The following is a 10,843-nucleotide window of genomic DNA, read 5'->3' as shown; positions in this document are numbered from 1 at the left end:
TTTATTGTGAACAGTTATCCTGAACTTGGAGCATCTCCTGACGGACTCACAATGTGTGACTGTTGTGGGACGGGGTGCCTGGAGATTAAGTGTCCTTTTAAATACCGAATGGACAGCAGGCATTGGATGCACAGGATAAAGACTTCTGCCTGGAGTCAGCTGCAAAAGCGCCAGTGTTCGGCAGCCTCGCCTCTGTCAGTGTGCCCCAGGGTGGCTGTGGATACAATGTAGCTTGCCATCACCAGTGTGTGAATGTGTGTGTGACTGGGTGGATGACTGAATGTGTAAAGCGCTTTGGGGCCCTTAGGGACTAGTAAAGCGCTATACAAATACAGGCCATTTACCATTTTAGTTAAAGAGGGCGCACCCCTACTACTCACAGGTGCAAACACAAATCTTTGTGACCAGCTCCAACCACTGTGACCTCGTCGGATGGACCCGAAGAGACACGGCTGTGGTACGCATCTTCAAACCACGTTTGAAGAAAGCACAAGAGTTCTTCAAAAAAGTGTGTCTTCCATAACTGGTGGGAAAATATTTCTCCAAGCGTAGTTATGTTCTGAATGACCCATCATTTTTTATTTAGGGGGTCCAGATTTATGCCTGAAGTGCATCCCCATGTAAATAATTTGCATTTACTGAATATGTACTTACTAAATACCACTGTTCAAAAGTTGAATAAAGAAACAAATGTTTGCCCTTTTTTAAATTAAAACCACTTTATAGAAAATCACATCAGTTACAGTGTAGAATCAATGTCATTTACAGTTGACACAATGTGTACATAAAATGACAGCATTTGCATGATATCACCCACTACTAACATTCTGTAATTTACTGTATCTGTTGAAAAAATATCGCTATATACACAGCACAAGACTTTTAGTTTCACTTTTCCCTGGTTTTAATATCACACTGTTCACCAAAACGCAGCAAACCTTCACCATCTTATCCAGAAGGGTCAGCTCTTCACCCTCACATGGAAGAAGTAATCAGATTGGCATGGTGGTATTTAGCATTTGTACTTGTTGCACAAACTACCTATAACTCTCTCGACATCAATTCTCAGGTGTGCAGTAGCTCTCGTATCTTCAATCTACAATAACTTCTGTCCAAGCCTCGCCTTCAGACTCTGCTGCTCCATTATGAAAGCCTGTCAGACACAATGAGTGCAAACATAAGGGAAAAGTTCACCTGAAGTCCAATTGTGTGCATAAATCATCAAAAAGCTATGTGCTGATTACCGGACAGTGAGAGCATTTTTTATGTTGGTGGTGGTCTATTTACCTCCAACTGCTACTCTTTGTTGCATCCGGCGCATTCGCCGTCTGTGACGGTCCAAGGTTGAAGCAGGGATCTCGGAGTGCCCCATGTGTAGTGTTGGAACCCAGTCAGGATTTGATTCATCCATTTCATAGGCTGGTTTGCCTGCAATAATGCCAAATAATTAGCAACTCTATAAATAGAATGTAGTTCTGCAAAATCACTAGGATGTTTGTTCTAATTTGCTATGACCTCAGAGCGCAAATAAAAATAATACGGTATAAAGAGTGATATGAACATATTTAGAACTTACCCGAATGAAAATGTCTGGAGCACACCAACTGATATCTGGAGATGGAAGAGAACTGGATATCAGCTCGTCTCACAGCTACTAACCAAGCTAGACGCCTTCTTTTGGTAAGGTCCGCTACTTGAGCTCCCTCATGTTGCTTCCAGGTCGGGAAAGAATAAAAAGATAAACCATTTTCAAGCTTATTCCCTTGCCGGTCGTGCGATCTAACATTACAACCGATCACACAGCAAGTACGAACCATGGCTGATGCTATCCGTGTGCTTTGTTTTGCCCACAAAAACGGGGCCTCAACCAAAAATCGCGGCCACGCCCCCTCGTCACGTTCCAAAGCCGTTTCAGGTGGGCGGGTCAAAAAGTGAAAAACCACACCTTCAAAAGCGAAGTAGCACAGCAGTATCTGTGGACAGGCTCTATAATCTATGGTGTCACAGAGCAGCGCTATTTATGCAGGAAAATCTGTTTTAATCTGCGGGATTATCTTTGCCTTTCTTCTCTTATTTACGTCCGCAGGTAAGATTGAACTGTTACAATAAGTTTTTATAAAGTCAGCAGCCGTGTGTATTTATCAGTAATCGGTGTCACTGTATTACCCTGCTTAATTCAACTGTTTTTACTCTTAGTGTAAATACGTAAAACAAAACGTTTAAAAATCTGACAGGATGAAGCAGTGATGATGACTACACTTAGTTCGCGGGTGGATAGAAAGTCCTGCTTCAGACTGTGGGGGCTTTAAGGACAGCCATGCTGGTTACAACATCGGGCGCATTGTGTCAGACGGACATTTCCCGTGTTCACCAGCTTTCTCTTTAAATGTATTTCTAGATGAAGTTGTCCGATCAGCGATCAGGAGATCCAAATCTTTGATGTCATTGTGATGGATGTGGCGTTTGTGAGGAAACAGGCTGGGAGGAGAACACCGGGAGGTGGAGGTTTAGGCTGGCCGCATAGCAGATCGACATGCCCGCTTCTGCTTCAGCTCTCTCCGCCGTCTAAGTCGCTGCTGGTCCGGCTACAATCCACGGCGAGCTCTGGTCAACAACCCGCAGTGCATACAGCAGTCCACCCGTAGAAACGTGCTATCTACACTGCAGTGCAGTCACCATGTTTGCAGATTTCCTGGAGTAGTAACCACACCTCAAACACAAGCTCCTTATTCCTCTCCGTCTCTGTCTCCGCTCCATGTTCACTCCAAACAGCTTGTAGCTGCTTTGATAAACACACACAGCTCCTGTGACCGATCACACACGAAAACAAACATTTTATCGTCGAATAATCCGGAGACAAAAAGGTCCAAAACCAAAGTTAAACCCAGTTTATCTCCAGGTACTCCTTCAAAGTCGTCCGGCTTTGAAGGAGTTCTATTACCGTCATTATACCGATAATGTGCTGAAGATCGTGTCAAACGACGACGGCGGAGGAGAATCTGTCTGCGGAGGGATCAGGATGCGGATTAAGTCACGTGATACACGGACACGCGTGTTTCGGTAGTGTTTGCCGGCGAATTTAAATGGGGAGACGATTTTTGTGGGATAATTATTCGTCTATTTATTTATACATTTATTCATATACCATGTACATGTGGTAACATCAATGTATTTGCATGTTAACAATAAAATATGTGAGTGTGCCGGCTTGTACACATACACGAGAGACACGAGAGTTCTTCTTTACTGATGTTTACTGTGCTTCTTTAACGCACACAGGTACACCGTAGAACTGGTGAATACAAATGTACAAGAAAATTATATTTCAGCATTAAAACGTATTGCAGTATAAAATTCACAAAATATAAACAAACATACCACTTTGGCCTGCAAGTACCGGTGTATTGGAACTTAGGACTTATTTCTTCTTTAACATTCACACGGCTAGACCGTCACCATGAGCAGCTTCTCTGACCTTACTACTCAAAACAGGAAGTGACCTCTGCCCTTACCTTATACTTACAAAATTAACCGCTTATTTTCCATGTATCAAATTAACTTTACACCAATCCGGTATGCAAAAAAGGAAAATGTTAATATGCTCAACACAAAAATAAAACATACAAAATAAAATGCGTTAATTTACATTATCATTACAAGAGCTCCGCCTAGTGGTCAAATACTAACATTTCACCAACTGTTACAGTGAGATTTGTCTGAACATTTACACAGAGCTGTTGAATTGAATGCATTGATCCAATTTTAACTTCAGCTCCACTGTAAAAACACCGATAAAACGGTATTTCTCTAATTCTCTAGTATCCGGTCAAACAGCTTTAAAATATCAGAATATACAAACAACAGACTGTGAGTAAAGTTGTGTCCTGCTAACAGGAGGACTCTGCGCTTCCCGTAAATAAATGGCAATATCCACGTATAACAGATGAGTGGGATAACCGGACAAAATAGATGGATAAATGGAAGCAAAATTTAAGTTAACAATTTTTACTGATACACATTTTTGAACATAAGAACATATTTATTACACATGAATTATTTGCATTTCAGACACAATAAAAACCTGTTTTGTTTGCACTGGGTTATGTGTTTCACACTGTGATGTTAAAGCAGACTTTTAGGAGTTTTTTTTTTATAGCCTGTTTTTATTCATCTGTATTCTGACAGATTCTAGCAGGTGTGATAGGTTCATAGGACCAGAGATCTCTGATACTTTGACCTTTAACCTCTCTGCTCTGTTTTTTTACTCTTTCAGACCAGAAAAACATCACAGCTGAGTCTGGACAAAACAATGTCACTCTGCCATGTTGAGCTCCAAACAATATCATACTTGTGGAGTGGAGAAGAGCTGACCTTGATCCACAAGATGTTATTTCATTTCGGAAGAACTACTTTGTTCCCGTCAGGCAGCATCCATCTTTTATGAACCGGGTGGATCTGCAGGACAGACAGATGAAGGATGGAGACGTGTCTGTGATTCTGAACAATGTGATGATTAATGACACTGGAACATACGAGTGTCATACCTTCATGGAGAAAACGAAATCATGGGAAAACATCAGCATCATCTCCCTGAGTGTTGTTGATCCTCCAGGTGAGTGAGTAGAGTTGAGTGTGTGTGTGATCAGAGGTGAAGCTGCTTCCTGGTTGTTGATGTTTGTTTCTAAAGATGTTGTTGATGAGACTTTGTAGAAAGCAGCTGGTCTGAGTGATGTGATCAGAGTGCAGTAGATAATGTCTGACAGCAGTTTGAAGAGGAAATGGATTCTGTTCTGTTCTTCACTCATCACCTACCTGACAGCTGACACCTCACACCTGTTTCTCACCTGCAGGTCAGACAGGAGGACACACAGAGGATGGAGGGAATAATATTGTGGGCTGATAGCTTCTGTTTGTTACTTCTTGGGCTCGTTGTTGTTGCTCTTGTGATCGCTACAAAACTGCCAAAAAAAATGTACCATCTTCCTTCTGATGAATCAGCTGACATCTGTTCTGATATCAGAGTGTCAGGAGGATGAAAACAGCAGCCTGATAACATCAAGTCTTACATGGACGGATACTTATGCAGCCTGTTTTCAACTCTGTTCAGACCCTCAGAGCACTTTCTTACTACAAGACTGACACTCATGTGCCTTTTTCTAAGTATGTTTAACCTGAGAGTCACACTCTCACACTCAGATGGATCCATCAGGTCCAACTCAGGGTTCAGTATCTTGTCCTTGCAAACTACAGAAGCCAGAAATCAAACTGCTATCAGCAGCAGATGAACAGCATGTGAAAGTGACCCAGGACCTGAGAGATCCATGTGGACCTTCAGCTGATCATCTGCTGTTCATGAAGCCTCAGAAATGGTCTGAGTGGAAGGACGACTGTCAAGAAGCCAAAGAGGAGAAAAGGCCGAGGTTTGCCACGTTACACAATAACTGCACTGAAAGCCAGTGAAGCACACTCAGGGAATCTTTCTGTAACCTGGATCCACTTATGCTCACATCATGAATCCTGATAAGAACACAGGAACAATAATTCACTCTTTGTCCATCTCACATAAAGACAGACGAGCCTCTAACAGCTCTCTAGATGAGGAACTGCACTGAGCTCTGTGGACTCTTTACTTCAATCATCTTAAACTGTGATTATTGAATAATTCACAGTTTAACATCTTTATCTTTGATCCTGGCTCTTGGTGCAGCTCCTCAGTTCATCTACATCAGGACTCACTGTCCTCCTGCACACTTTGTTCCTCTACAACAACAACAACACAAATCATTGAGTTTTATTTAAGGAGACTTTTGGAAATTGTGGGAATATTTTATTATCTTCATGAGCCTCCTTGTTTCTTCTGTGGTTGAATGTGAATCCAGCATGTAGCTTCATAATAACAATTGTTAATAAAGAGTAAATATTTATTTTGCTGTCGGGAGTGAAATGATGATACTTATGATGTTTTATCATTAAAATCTTTGAAAACTGAAAATAAATGTTTTGCTTCATTGAACATTTGCACGGTATTCTGGCTTCATGTGATGTTCCTGCTGTATGTTGTGCTGTTTATAGATGTGACTGCATGTTAACTGTAGTTTGATGTATTTGCTGATTTGTTGACTTTGTTCTTTTAAAATGTCAGGACAGTTTTCTCAGGTGATCTAATTTTCCCATTTTTCATACTCCATACTACATCTCGCGATCACACTTTGGCCTTTTGTCGAACTCCCTTAAATTCTTACACTTGCCCATTTTCCAGCTTCTAACATCAACTTTTAGAACAAAATGTTCACTTACTCTATAATATATCCCACCCACGAACAGGTCCCATAATGAAGAGATAATCAGCGTTATTCTCTTAACCTGTCATGGTCATAATGTTGTGACTCATCTGTGTATATTTCCTTCAGTGGAAACTGGATATCGTTCTTACAGTAACCTGAATTTAAGCGACAGTTTACTCACCAGATTTAGTATGAACTTAAATGTGTTTTCTGATATTGAATATGAGTATGCCTTTAGTTTACTCTTTTAGCTCTGACTTTGGTTTTAGTGGTGTTTAATGGTCTGAGAGCAAGTAAATAACAAACAGAACTCCAACATGTTAATCTGCGTGCAAATTCAATATACAATAAACAAGTACACTGTAGGTGTCCTGATCAGGATCATGTATTGATGATTATTCTACATTCTGCTCATTGGTGGAAACGCACACACAGACTTTTGAGAAAAGAAGAGAGGGAGACAGTCTGGTCCTACTGTGTCACTCCTGGTTGGGTCACTTGAACCAATCAGAATTCCTCATGAGTAAAGCATCAACATAAAAGCCTAAACACAACAACACAATCACTGTGGGCTTTCTGTGCAATCATTTTTTTCTCATATCAGAAATATTTATTTCTTTGTTTAATTTCCTGATAGCTGTTTCTGACCCGTTTCTACTGAGTCACTCAGTGAACTGGAATAGATCTTTACATTTTATATACATGCTGTCCAGGGAGGGAGTTTTCAAATGACTTATACAACAGTACAGAAAAAAACACCACCATGGGCATAATGTATGTATATTTATATATTATACAAAACTGTCCAAAAAAGAAGAAACATAAGAATTTGATTTGGTAAAATAATGAATTGTAATTCACAGTTCAGTCAGTAAATGAAGCAGCTCAGCTCTACTTCTAAATTGTCTACAAACAGCCTCCAAAGCTCTCCAAAGATCTGATAAAGTAGTTTAGCAGAACTTTTGGTTATATGAAATGGAATAAAAAGGAGATGTGAAGAATAGAAATATTTTCCTGCTATTATTTGCTGCTATTTTGATAATCATCATTACCGTTTCATGTTAATAGTGATGTTGCTTTCACAGATGCATTCAGATGTTCAAATATATTGGTATTATATCAGTCTTTATTATAAGTCCAGTTATAACCACTTCGAACTGTTGAGTTGAATATATAATTTTAAATGCTTTCTAATGCTTCGATAATCTTAAAGGTTTCTGTGTAGAGGGCAGAGACAGGAAAATACACTCTGTGCCAAAATGAGACAGGAAACGCGTCTGCAGAGCATGCTTTTGCAGAAGTGAAACTGAAGCCAGAGTTTAAGTGCAAGCCAAAGAGTAGGGTGTTTATTATGCATTTATTGCGGATTAAGCCTTAAGTAGTTGTGGTAGATTGAAACAGTTGTTTATATATTTTACATATAAGTCAAGATCATTACACACAGGATGGCCTTAGCCTGGTTGGTTGCCTAAGTTGAGGTCAACTAAGGTTCAGAAAGCAGATGCAAACTCTGCACGTACAGACAGACGAGACATACACATACAGACACAAATAGTGAGAGGTCATGACACGTACGCAGTACACAGCATGCACGCGCCCTCGCACGTGTACGCACACACAGATAGACTCATTTAGTAGGTAAGAGTTTATGACTGCAAAGTTGTGCATGAGTGACATTTTGTACAGGAAGTGCACCTGATGTTCCAGGAAGATAAGCCTGGGCAGGATGGAGACAGGAAGCGCTTGGCGTCGACCCGAAGAAGATGTTCTGTTTTAGACTATGTTAAGAGTCAGTGTGGTTTTGGAGTGACGTATGCTTTGTTTAAATCTGTCTAGCAACAGAAAAGGGGGCTGTACTATCTTAACCCTATAAAACCGTTGTCTGAATATGGTAAAGACAGTTCAATACTAATTGGGTTGTTGGACTCACACATGTGTTCATTGAAATGCCGTCTAAATTGCACCCGCCTGGATCTGTGGTTATTTATGGATTCCTCTCTCAACATTGAACCCTAACAGAGAAAACAACCTTTTCTGTTAAATGTCATACAAATGATGCATAAAGTGTAAAGGCAGTTTGGACAGTCTATGAATACAGTGTAATAACAAAGTTTCTTAACTTTAGCTTCCTTTAGATATTTTTACAGCAGTCAGTGACAAATCCCAGAGTGCCAGTCAGATACATCTCACTCTGCTGCAGAAGTGAACAGTTGTACTTTGACCTTTAACCTCTCTGCTCTGTATCGTTTTCACTTTCAGACCAGAAAACCATCACAGCTGAGTCTGAACAGAATGTCACTCTGACATGTCGAACTCCAAACAACAACATCATAGCTGTAAAATGAAGCAGAACTGATCTGGAGTCTGAATATGCCCTTTTGTACCTGGATGAGCAGTCAGATCCAGATTACCAGCCTCCATCTTTTTAGAGCCGGGTGGATCTGCAGGACAGACAGATGAAGGATGGAGACGTGTCTCTGATTCTGAAGGAAGTGACGATTACTGATAATGGAACATACGAGTGTGTCTTCAAGACGGGAGCAAACTGCAGGAAGAGAGCTCATCTCAGTGGAGACCTGACAGCTGACACCTCACACCTGTTTCTCACCTGCAGGTCAGACAGGAGGACACACAGAGGATGGATCTGTAACACTGATTGTTGGTCTTTCACTTTCTGCTGCGCTTCTTCTTGTCGCTGTTGTTGTTTTGTTTTTTTTTTACCTTCAGAAAATTTAGACGACAACAGAATTCAGCAGGATTCATGCTGGCCTCCTGTTTAACTGTGACCTGTTTGAACGATCTCTCAGTTTTCCAGCTGATCTGAGTCTCCTGCTGCTGATCCAACGTCTCAGAGGTCACATGGAGCATTCAGGTGAGACAGACGAGGATATCCTGGATTTGTTGTTCAGCATCTTTGTAAAGACTTCAACATGTTCTTTGGGACACATTTAAGAACTTTAACTAAACACTGATTAATTTGTCCAAAAATATTACTCAGCGAGTTTCTTAAACTTTTTAAAGTTTTTATTTGGTACAAAACATGAACTATCAGCCCTGCAAACATTTCAGGTTTTCTGTTTTTTTGTATCTGAAAAAATGGTCCAAAGTGAACTTGTGACCTCCAAGAACATCACCTGAAAGTCTTCATATCTTTTAAAAAAGGAGTTTATTTGGAAGTTAAGACGTTTTGAATATCATTCTATTAGAACAAATATTAAACAAAAATTAAACCCAGTTTCTGATCATGTTTCATCATCTTTAAAAACAAAGTGCCTCGATATGACTGTTGTTGTTTGCTGGTGGTTTTTGAATAAAGTTGAACTGAAGCGGAATAAAATGGACAAATAGTCGAGTTAGAGACTCCACTAACAACATTTATTCAGACAGTTAAATAAAAACGAGACAAAGTGGGTTATTTTTTATTAAAATAGTAAACCTCAGTTGAGAAAAACAATCACCAGCTGTTATTTGTTAACTGATCATTTAGAAGACACTGGTGAACAGGTTGAGGCATCGCAGGTTTTCCTCCAATCACTGCCATCATGTAGTTTTTAATACTGAGGTTTGTGAGCTGGCCCAGCTGACAGCACTAAAACACACTGTAAATTTGTTAAGTCAAACACACTAGAGGTAATAATGATGAACTGATAAAGTGCTGAAGCAGTTAAATCATTTACAGTTCATGGTATCGCACACTCTGAAAATAAAGAAGCTAATTTAAGGATTCCTTTGTTACAAAGGAGTTTGTTTTACCCTGGATGACCCAAAGGGAGGCTTGTTTCTCCTGATGGATTTCAACCAGCAGCCTAACTACTGCATTATTAACCTTAAACTTTAGCTGAGTGCTTGTTTCAATGGTCTGATCTCTGTTTTCAGGAGAAACAAGCACTGCAGTAGCACCTGACATGTTGAGCTACCTACTCTTATTTGTTGCTGCTAATGTTTGTTGCACCCCTGAATAGTGGAGAGTATAACTTGAGTTAAGAGAAAAACAGCACCAGCTCCCAAACCAGTATTTTTTAATGATGGGAATAGAACCAGTGCTCACTCTACAGCAGGAGTGGGGAACTCCAGGCCTCGAGAGCCGGTGTCCTGCAGGTTTTAGATGTGTCCTTGATCCATCACAGCTGATTTAAATGGCTAAATGACCTCCTCAACATGTCTGGTAATGAACTAATAATTTGATTCAGGTGTGTTGACCCAGGGTGAGCTCTAAAACCTGCAGGGACACTAACAGCTTTTCAAAATAAGATTATGAAAACTATATAACTGACTCCTTTACAAACTGTATAGCAATATTTTACCTCATGAATTTATCTGTTAGACTTCCTTCCTCTGTTTTAGCTCAGATTTTGAAATGTCTGAAACTGATCATTAAAGCCTTTTTGCAGGTAAACTGGGAAACAGCTGCACTGATCTAACATCAGTTTGCATGGCGAATATTTGAATCTGAATCTTCCTGGATGCTATGATATCAGCTGACTGGGTGGCAGTGTGGACGTGACTCTTACAGCACCTTTGCTGTTACTTTGTGCTTGCTGATCTACAATTTTATTTTA

General features: G+C 40.2%; 1 long non-coding RNA gene across 1 annotated transcript; it reads left to right on the top strand.

The window, feature by feature from the left end:
• Nucleotides 1-1,947: 1,947 nt before the first annotated feature.
• Nucleotides 1,948-4,885, top strand: LOC112846330 (uncharacterized). The gene is made up of 4 exons (XR_003219246.1): nt 1,948-2,086; nt 2,399-3,060; nt 4,274-4,612; nt 4,851-4,885. It is a non-coding gene; the product is annotated as an uncharacterized LOC112846330 (long non-coding RNA).
• Nucleotides 4,886-10,843: the final 5,958 nt, after the last annotated feature.

Source organism: Oreochromis niloticus, linkage group LG3 (genome assembly GCF_001858045.2).
Source record: "Oreochromis niloticus isolate F11D_XX linkage group LG3, O_niloticus_UMD_NMBU, whole genome shotgun sequence".
NCBI classification, from domain to species: Eukaryota; Metazoa; Chordata; class Actinopteri; order Cichliformes; family Cichlidae; genus Oreochromis; species Oreochromis niloticus.
The sequence above is the reverse complement of the archived record's forward strand: the minus strand, read 5'-3'. Positions and strand labels throughout refer to the sequence as shown.